The sequence below is a fragment of the Natator depressus genome, chromosome 6, assembly GCF_965152275.1.
Source record: "Natator depressus isolate rNatDep1 chromosome 6, rNatDep2.hap1, whole genome shotgun sequence".
NCBI classification, from domain to species: domain Eukaryota; kingdom Metazoa; phylum Chordata; order Testudines; family Cheloniidae; genus Natator; species Natator depressus.
Window position 1 is genome coordinate 59,699,334 of NC_134239.1, and position 13,209 is coordinate 59,712,542.

General features: G+C 44.2%; 1 protein-coding gene across 2 annotated transcripts in view; it reads left to right on the forward strand.

The window, feature by feature from the left end:
- The window catches only part of CSTPP1 (centriolar satellite-associated tubulin polyglutamylase complex regulator 1), a 146,913-nt gene that overhangs the window by 40,195 nt on the left and 93,509 nt on the right, over positions 1 to 13,209 (forward strand). The window lies entirely within an intron of this gene.

Here is a 13,209-nt window from a genome sequence, read left to right on the forward strand (position 1 = left end):
GACTAGTGTGTACAATGCAGAGTAATGAAGGACAGCTACAGATTTAGGGCAGATTGTAATGCAGGAAGGGAGAGGAATAAGTAGCTTGAGAAATGCCCTAGTATCTCAGTATCTAAAAGCTGGAGTTCCTGTAAGTTGTTTCTTTCCTTCTGTTGCACAGCAATCTCTTCCCAATTGATGTTATCCAATGTGCAGGAGTGTCTGGGTGTATTGTTTGAACCTAATTGGCTGTATTGTATTATGGCATGGCAATAGCCACTTCCTAAAAGGTGACATTGAGTTTCTGTGATAGGCCCAATTTTTGTACCACCTCTCCTTTCTAAAAGCCACAAGTCATATGCCAAAAAATTAATAAGTGATGTCTGGGGCCAGGGTAGAATTTTTCTTCCCAATTTGAAGTGCATCAAGACAAGGGATTCATGAATTAATGCACCCTAAAAAATAGATGTGTTCACCAGAGTCCAAGAAATCTACCATTTTGTTTCTGTGATATAGTCAAAAAACAGAAAAGAGAGAACTTGGTTTCCTGGGCTTTTCTAGATGAAATCTAGTGTTCAGTACCAAGGATTAATTCATTCAATTTTGAAAGTTTTTTATATTTTGAAATAACATCATGGTGGCATTTTACCAATGGTGAACTATTTTTGGCTCACTGGGAGTTTCACAGGCTAGGTCAGAGAACAGCAGGAGATGCTATGCAGGGAGGAGGAGTTCCCTCCCTGGGTCACCTGGCTGAAGGGAAGCAGAAAGCCATTCTGTAATGTTTATTTTTCTTTAATAGACATTTTTATGGAGTTCACCATTATAGTTTGAGTATGTTGCAAACACATCCTCATAACTCCCTGCAAGGCCAGGAAGTCTCTTCTTCATTTTATAGATGAAGAAACTGAGGTACAAAGGCTATGACTTGTCTAAAGTTGTGCACCGAGGACTTGGACCTCCCAACTCTCAATCCTGTGCCTCAACCACAAGAGTATCCACACACAGTGAAAGTCACAGAACAGCTGAAGCAGAAACTGTCTTCTCTTTCCAGTTGTGCCCAATCATACCTGTATATTCAACAAAGCAACAGATACCTGGTAGGTAAGGGTTAGAAGCCTCCACTGTTTGCAGTACAATGGCAAGTTTTTATTAGCCTGATGCTTTTTGGGGAGGAGTAAGGAGAGTATAAGTTATTGTGGGGAAAGTTGGGCAGTAAATTGCAGTGACCACCATAAACTGTCTGCACCAGTACCAAGCGGCCTCCTCTTTCTAGTGGGTGATTTACCACGGAGTTTCAATTCTTTGCTACTTACTACTACTGCTTCTTCTTTTCTTTTAAAATTTTTTTAAAATCCTGTCAGCCAGTCCCTTCTGGTCTGTCGCTAAATTACCGCGTGGCCTGGAATTGCACCTGATCAGTCTGAAAGTACTAGTGTTTAATGATTGATGCTTATCTCTGAAGCTCCCTTCCCTTTTCCTTAAGTACCTTCAAACATTTCTGCATGGCTACTCACCCTTTTCTATTATACCCCCCTCCCATCTCCCTGAATACTGGATTTCCCAGCTTATAACTCTTAGAAGAAGCTTTATTTCAGAGTAAAAAGGGTCCCCCGTATGTGGCCTATTATATCCATATCAGCTTGCTTATCCTTTTTCAGACAGCTATTGTCCTTTAATAGGGTCCTGCCTGGTGTGGGGGGGAGAGTCCTTAATTCCTGCTATATAAGAATGGCCAGCTTGAGTTACAGCGAGCTACAGTATGGTGCTCTGATCAAAAGGCTTCTGTTGTTTCAGAGGTTTTTTCTTTTTTCTTTTTTATAATACCCTGGGCTAATAATTCAACACAGCAAGGTCATTGCAAGCTTTGATTTGAGAGCCCAGGGTGTTAAATTACTGACCTAATATAAAGAAAAGGAGTACTTGTGGCACCTTAGAGACTAACAAGTACTCTTTTTCTTTCTGCGAATACAGACTAACACGGCTGCTACTCTGAAACCTGACCTAGTATAGGAAAGGCAAAGGGGAGGGGAACTTTTTTTTTTAAATCCTCCCCTTCTTTAGAAGGCATAACCTAGGCTTGGAGGGCTCCCTCTGACAAAAAGCAGTATCAGGAAGCTGGCTCACTGCCTACTCTGAGCTGTGTCACAGGTGCTGCTGGTTCATTTCCTCTTGAAACGTTACTTGGGGATCATCTCCATGCCACCTATGTTCTCTCTGCAGAGTCAAACCCTATCGTGAGCCCAGGCCAAGCAACGTGAAAAAGATTTTTTTATTTTTTGAGCCCCGTCCCTTTTCGGATGAAATAAACTTGTGGGTACGTGAGACAAGGAAAGATCTTTGGAAGCCTGATGTCTGCAGTTGCAGTGTTATGTGGTCCAACCGTGCCAGGATATTAAATGTGTTAATTATCACCTCACATCTACCCACAGTTTCGTAAGGATTTCTCCTTTGTTAAAGCTAATTGTCAGAAATAAATCCACAGCAACTGTTTCATATCTTAACATTATTGCTGAGTTTCAAAGGAATTCCTCAAAATCTATTGTTAATTGCATTAAAGGAAGATGTCATTCTTTCCTGAGGCTTCAGAGTGGTAGCTGTGTTCCTAACCCAGGAACCTATCCTTGCAACAAACCCCGTTGCCAACCCTGTCCACATATCTATTCAAGGACACCTCATAGGACCTAACCACATCAGCCACACTATCAGGGGCTCATTCATCTGTACATCTACCAAAGTGATCTGTGCCAGCAATACTCCTCTGCCATGTACATTGGCCAAACCGGACAGTCTCTCTACACAAAAGAATAAATGGACACAAATCAGATATCAAGAATTATAACATTCAAAAACCAGTCGGAGAACACTTCAACCTCCCTGGACACTCAATAACTGACTTAAAAGTGGCAATTCTTCAACAAAAAAACTTCAAAAACAGATTCCAGTGAGAAACTGCAGAACTGGAATTAATTTGCAAACTGGACACCATCAAATTAGGCCTGAATAAAGACTGGGAGTGGATGGGTCACTACAAGAACTAAAAACTAATTTCCCCATGCTAATTACCCCTTACTGTTACTCACACCTCCTTGTCAACTGTTTGAAATGAACCACTCTGATTATCATTACAAAAGTGATTTTTTCATTCTGTTGATAATAGCCCACCCTAATTGAATTGTCTCAACCCCCCCACTTGGTAAGGCAGCTCCTATTTTTTCATGTACTGTTATATATATCTTCCTACTGTATTTTCCACTCCATGCACCTGATGAAATGGGTTTTAGCCCATGAAAGCTTATGCTCAAATAAATTGGTTAGTCTCTAAGGTGCCACAAGTCGTCCTCGTTGTTTTTTTGTTTTTCCTAAGGCTGATTTCATAGTCTTTAAGTCATGGGGGATGCTGAAGGAAAAAATGCAGTTGATGCAGCAGTTTTTTACTGAGTGGTTGTGAATATGCCACCTCTTTTCTTCAGGATAGGTAAGTAAATGAACATTCCGGTGATTTGGCTACTTAAATCATTAGAACTAAATATAATACTAACAGCTGTAGAATTGGGGCCTTAAATAAGAAGTGTGTGTGTGTGAGAGAGAGAGAGAATTTCACTACCTTCATCAGTGAATAAGAATGTTGTCTCTCAATGGGAGCTGCCATCATAATGAGATGTCTCCACAGGAGTCCTGTCTGGTGATGAAAACTAGGGCTGAAAAGGACCAGCTTTGCCATTATAAAGCATTGCAAATTGGAAGGCTTCAGAGTTTGTCATAAGGTAATCACTGTAATTTTAACACTGTGTGGATGGTTAACAGTCGTTAACTACATACACACACTTTTTTTAAATGGCACAACATGCCTGAGTTTTGAAACCTCAAGATTCCAATGCTTGCTATTAGCAGAGCTAGTTCTGTCATATTTTTCATCATCAAATCGTCAAGATGGAAGCTTCCTGCCTGATTCTTTGTATTTGACTCTTAATTTTGTTTTAATGATTTACTCTGCTTTGTAATTAGGTGTAGCGATTAATCTTTCATCTTACATTGGAGTTTCCCTTTAGAGAGAACTCGGCGCCTTTGCTTCGTGCTCTTGGTGCAAATGAATGCAATGCCCTTTGAGTCAGGGAGCCACAGTCCATTTTTCATGCTTCCCTTTTGATAGGGGAGGGGTCCTGTGAATTAATTCAGTGCTTAATATTAGTAACCAAAGGGGGGCCACCTGTCAAGCTCTTCTGTCCTTCTCTAGGACATGAGGTTCTCTTTGCTTAGTGCATTTTGGCTTTGCCTGTTTCCAGCAGGCAGAGAGTAACCAGTGTGGTAGGTTTCTATTGGGACGTTACCATAGCATCCTGGGACTTTTACAATCTATTTAGAAGGCTAAAGGTTTGAAAAGAGTGCTTGAAAGTTTCTGAACTCTGGCAGGATGCCGAAATGTAATTACACAAAAGACAAAGCCCCATTGAAAACTGCTTCTGTTCAGAAAAGCAGCACCTGAGTGCTGGAGTTCCCAGCACAGCCTTTTGTGAGAGCTTTGGCTATGTTATCACCATGTCCTCCTGAACCCTTTCTTCCTCTCTTATGCCCATCCCACAGGCGTAGTGAGTGCGCTGCAAGACGCATCATTCTCAATACTGGCATCTTAAGGAGATTCCTTTCTGCAGTTTGGCTGCTGTGGGGCATGTAAGGACAAGGAGTGAAAATGCACAGATCTCTGCTGAAGTCCTCTCTGCAAAGGGCTTTCTCAACTTCTGGAGCCAGCCAAGATCCTGGGGTTTATTTTTCTCTCCTCTCCCCAGTTCACTCATTGCAGCGGTGGGAAAGGCAGCTTTGCTAATGCAAGGATTACCCATCTACCTACCAAAACTTTGGCGTGAAGCACAAGTGCCTACAGTATATTAGAGTGAACTAATGAGGGCTGTAGTTTAATTTCTGGTGCAACTAGACAAATCAGGAATTGCATCCATGGTAACTTCAGTTAATGTGCTAATTTGCATGTCTCCTGTGAGGGTGGCTGCTTTTTTTCGGGGGGGGGAACCAAGCAACCTTGAGCTTCTTACCATGTCTGAAATCAGTGGTTTTGAAGCATATAGAGCAGGGGTGGGCAAACTATGGCCCAGGGGCCGCATCTGGCCCTCCAGATGTTTTAATCCGGTCCGCAAGCTCCTGCTGGGGAGAGGGGTCCAGGGCTTGCCCAGCTCCAGGGAGCAGGGTCAGGAGCTTGTCTCGCTCTCTGCAGCTCCCAGAAACAGTGACGTGTCCCTTCTCCGTCTCCTACACATAGGGGCAACCAGAGGGCTCTACATGCTGCCCCCGCAGCTCCCTTTGGCCAGGAACCATGGCCAATGGGAGCTGCAGGGGTGGTGCCTGCAGATGGGGCAGCACACAGAGCTGCCTGGCTGCACCTCTGCGTAGGAGCCGGGGGGGGGCGGGGGGATCAGCTGCTGCTGCTGCTGGGAGCTGCTTGAGGTAAGTGCCCCCCAGAGCCTGCCCTCCTTCCATGCCCCAACCTCTTGCCCTACCCCGATCCTCCTCCCGTCCTCTGAACCCCTTGATCTCAGCCTGCAGCACCCTCCTGCATCCCCAACCCCGCACCCCCACACTCCAACCGCCTGCCCCAGCCTGGAGCCTCCTCCCACACCGTGAACTCCTCTTTTCTGGCCCCACCCTAGAGCCCATACCCCCAGCTGGATCCCTCACCCCCTTCCGCACTCCAACCCCCAATTTTGTGAGCATTCATGGCCTACCATACAATTTCCATACTCCGATGTGGCCCTTGGGCCAAAAAGTTTGCCCAACCCGATATAGAGTTAGCACAATTCTTTTTTTCTTCCACAGGGCACACATGCAGGTGGCTACACCACACAGTAGAGGTGAGAAGCAGTACTTCATATAGCTAAAGGAATAGATAGTGTTTTCTGTTTTGCTGCTTTTCAGTAAACCAAAACCTCTTCTTATTGGCTGCTTGAGGAAAAAATGACTGGGTTTGAAATAGCCTTGCTTACTAGGATGTGTTGATTCCCTTAAGTGGGCTCTGACTGTTCACTTACCTGGATATAAGGGATGGGGATTGGCCCATGGAGGAGACTCTCTAGGGCAAGGGTAGTCAAATATTTTTTGTTAAGGTCCAAATATATTGGTCAAGGTCCAGAGTCCAAAGAAAATTGTAATATAATAATAATAATTAATAAAAGATTTCAGGGTCCATTCTAAAGCATCTGGCAGTCCAGATTTGGCCTTCAGTCTGGGTATTGACTACCCCTGCTCTAGGGTATGGGCTGAGCAGTAAGGGAGGAACCTTAGCAGCAGCTAAACCTGAAGAGAAACTAAGCTTTGTTACCTTACTGTTGATGCAGAGGTGCCCACTTTGAATTCCCAAGGGGGGCTCGACCTGTGCTTTGCCCATTCTGCCCCTTCCTCTGAGCGTGCCCCACCCTTCCTCCACCTTTTCCTGTCCCAGCTCCACCCCTCCTCTCCCAGTGCCTCCTGCATGTCGTTAAACAGCTGATTGCAGCTGGCGGGAGGCGCAGGGGAGGAGCTGATTGGTGGGGCTGCCGGTGGTGCTGAGGACCCACTATTTTTTTCCCCAGTGGGTGCTCCAGCCCTGGATCGCCCACGGAGACTGTGTCTATGTGTTGATGTCTTGGTTAAGAAAGCTAGACTCTTTGAGGGAGGGGAACACATGTGGTCTCATACTAGTGGACTGTGTGTGTAGACCAGACTGGGAAAGGGGTCTGCTTACAGATATGTACAATCATCCTGTCTGTCCTGGCTTATCAGCACGAACATCAATAACTGGTTATTTCTTTACTGCCATCTTCCTTACCCAATATGAAGGAATTTGAAAACACAGTGGAGCCAAACCATTCTTGTTTCTCTCCACTAGTGCCTTTGATCTTGTCTAAGGGTAGACATTCTTGTATATTAGTGATTATTGAGTCCTGGGTAGCCTCATTCCACAACTAGAACAGATGACTAGTTTCTTTGGTCAGTCCTAACCTGCATCAGGTCTGGTCCTGGAAGATGATCCAGATATTGTTGATCACCTAATCAAGTCACTGGATGCTGCTAGATAGGAAGAGACAACTTGGAATCTTGATGTCACTTACTCAATCCAGAAATGCTGGAATTTGATTCATCATCTCAGTGCAGCTCAGCAAGCACCTGCCCTGAATGGATCACTTATTGTGTCAAACCAAGCTGCCAGCCATCTGTTGAATGTGTCAGTGGGCCCAAATGAGAAGCATGTCAGCCAACAGGTCCATGACAAATGGCATCAGTTCCATCGGAGAAACACCACTTAGCAGTACACCGAGGGCATTCACAGCCACAGAGTTAGACAAAATTCTGAGTGATATTAGGAGTAGCACTGGCTGCTTTCTATGATAATATATTGCCAGAGTTCTTGAAGCACCTTGGGACTTTTGCGCATCAGTGGCTGGCACAGTTCTTGACACGAGCGCTCAACAAAGAGCAACTTCCAAAGGTGTGGCAAATGTCAAAAGTTGTTGCTCTCCTGAAACTGGGGAAAGACCCACATAATGTTGCAAGCTATCAACCTACATCCCTGTTGTCAGTGCCATTCAAGGTGCTGGAGTATCTCATTCCACTTCTGGGGAGATGCACTGAAGAGTCAGTACTCAGCCTTGAGCAAGCAGGCTTTTGGAGAGGTTAGAGGACCTGTGATCGAGTACTGGCTTTGACAACGGTCAACAAAAACAGTTTTTAAAAAAAAAAAAACCCTGAAGATGGGAGCTATATTTCTGGACCTGACAGAGGCATATGACACATTCGAGCATATGGGGCTCTTACACAATTGTCAAGAGCACTTCCAGCATGGGTAGTCAGTATCATTGACCTCCTCCTCCTCCACAACAGGAGTGTACATGGGAGACCGAGTTAGATAGTGGAAAAGAGAAAGCAATGGTCTAACCCGAGGCTCTATGCTTGTACTGATGTTTTTCAGCCTGTACACAAAAGACCTTCCACTTACCCAATCCTGCAGCTTTACATATGCAGATGACATTTAGGTGTCCAAGCTTGGTCATTCCCAGAACTTGATGACTGTCTAAATGCTGACTTGATTAAGATGGCCAAACACTGTAGTCAGTGACATTTTACAACCAAGCATGACCAAGACAGTTTTGAACGTGTTCCATCTTTACAATGGCAGAGCAGCCCAAGAACGGAATATCTTAACGTACATCGCTTGAAACACAAATTCCACCTGGTTTTCCTTAGAGCAACCCTCGATACAGGTCTTGTTATCTTAGCCACCTGAGGAAAACTATACTTCCTAAGCAAATTGGCTGACACTTCATGGGGAGCAAATGCTCAAACTCTCCGATCTTCTGGAGTATCCCTGTTACTCTGCAACAAAATACGGTGCCCCTGTCTGACTCCATTCATCTCATGTCAAGTTGGTTGACTCAACTTTGCACATTGTAACTGGGATGAATCGACCCACACCAGTCTCGTAGCTCCCTGTGTTAAGCAACGTCACTCCTCCACACATCTGTCATGAGCAAGGTACAGCCAGAATGGTTGAAAAGATCAGAGCAAACTTGAGCCTATCACTGTACGCAGACCTCTTTGGGTACTAAAGAGCATGTTTGTCATCAAGTCACCTATTGTGGGCCAACTTGCTTTGCAACATAAATGTGGTGTGAAGGATGGTCTGCAGCTGCTGTCAAAAATCATTTTCTTATAGCTGATCCGACCATGCATGCGCCTGACTTTGATTTCATGCCACTCGTGGGTCCTTCTGAATTTATTTCAAATGGGGCAGGGTCAACATGCAGCCAGCCTTCACGGTTGGGACCACCGAGTGGATCCCACATGTGACTGTAGGCAAAGAGAGTGTCCTATTGGTTTCCCTCATATCTGGGCTCTGCACTTCGCTGATGGGACTGCTGCAGATTGGCTTGGCAAGCTCTGCAGCTGATAAGAAGATTGCTTTTTTGAGGCCAAAGCAAACATTTCCCATGAGAAAATGTTTATATATGTCTTTATAAAATGGGCTGGTTAAAGAAGAGCTATCTTAACCGTAGCAAAGTTCAATGCTGGGATCCAGGATGACCACACAGGGTGACCACACAGGTATTCGTTGGGCAGAATACTCCCATTTTATAAAACTGATAACATACTGCTAGAAGAGAGGGATGAGAGAAATATTCTGTCAGCCAACTGAGTAGTGCAGATGTAATACCTATGTGTGCTGATGTTCTGACATACGCACCCATGCCTTGTCATGTTACTGCTTGCGTAGTTATCATGCTTTTCTACCTGCTGACTTTAGATCCATCCTGTGCTGAGAATACTGGTGACTCGTGAGCTGACTTACTGGGACTGAGGAGTAATAATAATCCGGTGTACTACCATAAAATCAGTGTACACTGAATTCATGCCTGAGTCTTTGCATTCCAGTTATGCCAGGACATGCTGCCAGGCCTTTGCCTGTTCTCCAGTGGCACCACAGTGTGCTCCTAAGCTTCTAGTTGTCTCAACTTGCAGCTAGGCCTTCTTTTCCACATCAAGTTCAAGCTTCTCATCCTGATTTTTTTCAAGGCTCTACAAAACTGGCTGCATCTCATTTCATTTCTTCTTTCTTCTGCATCTCATTCTACCTAAACCTCTGTTCTAAGTATTACATTATCCTTCTCATATATTGCCTTCTTTTCTCTCCTTCCTTTCTATCCGCCTCCTCTTCATTCAGATCCTTCATTAAATTCATGCCTGGGTCTTTTTCCAAGCAGGCTGCCATCCTAATTCAGCAACAAAGCACTGGGAAAGGAAGAAGGACTTTACAGCTATGGTTTGGGGCTGAAAGATCTGGGTTCCATTCCCAGCTCTATCACTGACATCTCTGTGACTTTCAGCAAGTTACTTCCCCTCTCTTTGAGCCTAAATACTATTGTCTGTTAAATGATCAGCACCACCCTGGTACTCCAAGCTGGCGCCCTACCAAATTCACGATCCATTTTGGTAAATTTCACGGTCATAGGATTTTTTAAAATAATAAATTTCATGATTTCAGCTATTTAAATCTGTAATTGTAAGGGTCCTGACCCAAAAAGGAGTTGGTGGGGAGGTCACAAGGTTATAGCTGGGCAGCTTGAGAGAGGCGGTTGCTAGCTGGGAGCCCAGCTCTGAAGGCAGAACCACTGCCACAGCAGTTCAGATGTAAGGATGGCATGGTATGGTATTGCCACCCTTACTTCTGTGCTGCTGCTGGTGGGATGCTGCCTTCAGAGCTGGGTGCCCAACTTGCTAACTGCCGCCGCTCTCCATCTGTCCAGCTGTGAAGGCAGCACAGAAGTAAGGGTGGCAATACTGCAACCCCCTTAAAATAACCTTGTGAACCCCTCCCCCCCCCCCACAACTCCCTTTTGGGTCAGGACCCCCAATTTGAGAAACGCTGGTCTCCTCTGTGAAATCAGTATAGTATAGTGTAAAAGCACACAAAAGACCAGATTTCACGGTCCGTGACGTGTTTTTTCATGGCCACGAATTTGGTAGAGCCCTACTCAAAGTACTTAACCTCAGCTTTGTCTTTGACATGGTCTGATCTTTTGACTCACATCTCCAGGCTGTCTAAAACTTGCTGCTTCTTCCTTCACAGTATCTCCAAGATCTGACCTTGTCTCTGCCTGTCAAAACTCTTGTCCAAGTGCTATCATACCGTTGCTACTGTAAACCCTTTGGCCTTAATGCCTCCAACCTTGTCCCAACCGTACTGGATTCATCCACCTGTTAATATCTTTTTTTTTTTCTTTTGAATTGTAAATCCTTTGGGAAAGGGAATGCTATTTAGTATGTTTGTACAGTGCCTAGCACAATGGGGCCTGGCTTGGCTGAGGCAGCTGGCCACTAACACAATAAAAATTTCAATTATGTCATTAACATTTGTAAAGTATGTTGAGATCCTCAGATGGCAAAGTATTTTTATAATTATTTAAAATCAAAACAGAGTAGTAACACTTTGTTAATCTGTGTTTAGTCATCTCACAGTAAATTTTTTGCTGGCCTCAGAGTGCAGCCACCAACTCTTGCTGGTGGCCACTATGACAGTTTTTCTTAAAATGCTTAATTAACTTTAGGAAAAACGAATAAATATGCACATATATATGTCCAAATCATTATTTATTTATGTAGGTTTTTTTTGCAGACTCAATAATAAAAATAGTGTACAGTTCTCTATTCTTTACTAGACCTAAACATAATAGAAACACAAATAAGGTGCTTTGCGCATTCTTGTCATTTGTTGTTGTTGTTTCTTTTGTGTTTGTTTGCCTTTTTTTTTTAAAGACTTGCTAGCTAGTAAGTCTGCTGCTGCGAAAAGTAATATTTGTATGTTTGTTAATATCACTTTTCCTAGCAGACTTCCTAGCTAGCTGGGAGGCTGTGAAAAGTGATATTAACAACTGTACACATATCAATGTTCACAGCAGACTTACTCAGCCCTGGGAAGCCAGGGGACAAATTAAGCACTTGATGTAGAGGTGGGTAGGGAGACAGTGGGGGCCAAGGGCAATGGGAGTGGGGAGGGGGCAGTGAGCCCAGGGTCCAGGACCAAAGCTCGCCACCGCATGGCCAGAGCCCGGGGCTGGAGGAGGTTGCGGGGGGCCAGTCCCAATGGGGGCATGTGTGAGCCCAGGGCCAGCACCCCCCGCCGTGTGGCTGGGGTCCAGGGCCAGAGACCAAAGTCCCATGACCGGAACCTGCCGCCCACTGCCCCAGGCTGAAGCCTGAAGCCCGGGCCTCACCACACCTGGGAAGGTGGGGAACTCACTGGCTGCTTGCTCATCCTGCGTTTGTGGCTTCAGATGTGGGGAGGGCCCAACCCCTTCTGATGGCCCTGCAGGAGAGGTACTGCTTTACGCCCCTGCTCAAGTCACTGCCCAGGAGGCTGTGGCTGCAAGAAAAGCCCCTGGTGGCTGCATTTGAGAAACGCTGATCTAAAGCATGAACCAAAGTCCGGTGAAATAAGTGAATCAGACTCCTGATGCATTGTCTCTCTTTTTGGAGGGGCCTGTTGTGCTTATAAGCTTCTTGGAGCAGTGACTGTCTTCATCCAATTTGTACAGCACTGAGCACGCTGGCAGTGCTCAATAAATATGTAATAATAGTTAGGCCTGTAGTATTTGCAGAAACAGTACTGGCAACATTAAGAGCTCAGAAATCATGAGTCAGGCCCCCCAAATCAAAAGCTGATTATTTGGGTTCCTTTTATTTGCCTTCTGTTTTATGAGTCTTTGAAGTATGCTTGAGTCACATTTTCAAGGTTTTTCTTGCAACCATGAGGATAAGGAAACTAATTTTATTATTTTAATGAAATCTAAGATTCCCATGTATTCATATGCCTCCGGGAACTAAAGCATTTGAGAGAGACCAACTATTGTGAGACTTGCAATAAAATTAGCAGTGTTGACAAATCTCAAAGTTCAAGGTAACTAATGAAAAAATCATACTGGACCGCTTATGTGCCTATATAGTTCCATTTTTAGGGCTTCTAATTCTTGCCCTCAGAAATCTCCTGATGGCATTGTCACTTGATGTATTGCTAGAGTTAATTAAAACTATACCGATAAAGTAGGAAATCTAAAGAAATCTAATGAACTTTAACCTGAAGATCATGATAGTAAAAGCCTATTCTACACCCAAACAGAGACTTCCTACTCCTATGGCAGAAAAGTAATTCTTATATTTAATTTTTGTAAAGTGACATGCCACTGCTGTTCTACAAAAGAGCTCTGAATGTCTGGTTGACTGACTGACTGCCTTTATGTCACAAAAAAGACCCTTCCCTATCCTCTGAAGGGAATTTCATCTGTAATCAAGTGGTTTGAAGATTAAGTTATAATGCAGGATACATTTTTAAAAATAGCTAAATAACTAAGAGGCTCCCTGCTGACCAGTGGATTATGGCTTTTGTGGAGAAGTTACCTGTGGAAAAGCTCTGCCGTGATCAAGAATAAACTTTGAATCTTTTCATTAACTCTCCTGCGGGAGATGGACTAAACTGCTGTCCTTGGGGAATCCCTTAATGATCTCTCTGGAGTGTATGAAATCTTTGCCCTGCTTGTAAGAAGCACAGCAAAATGCATGGATGACTCAATTTTCATTAGAGGAGATCTTATCGTTGTGACTTTGGTTTTAATGTTGTTTGTATTCTTGTTTCTATTTCCTTCACATGTTGATCTTCATTGCATCTTAAAAGGGTATTTCCAAACCTTCACAAAA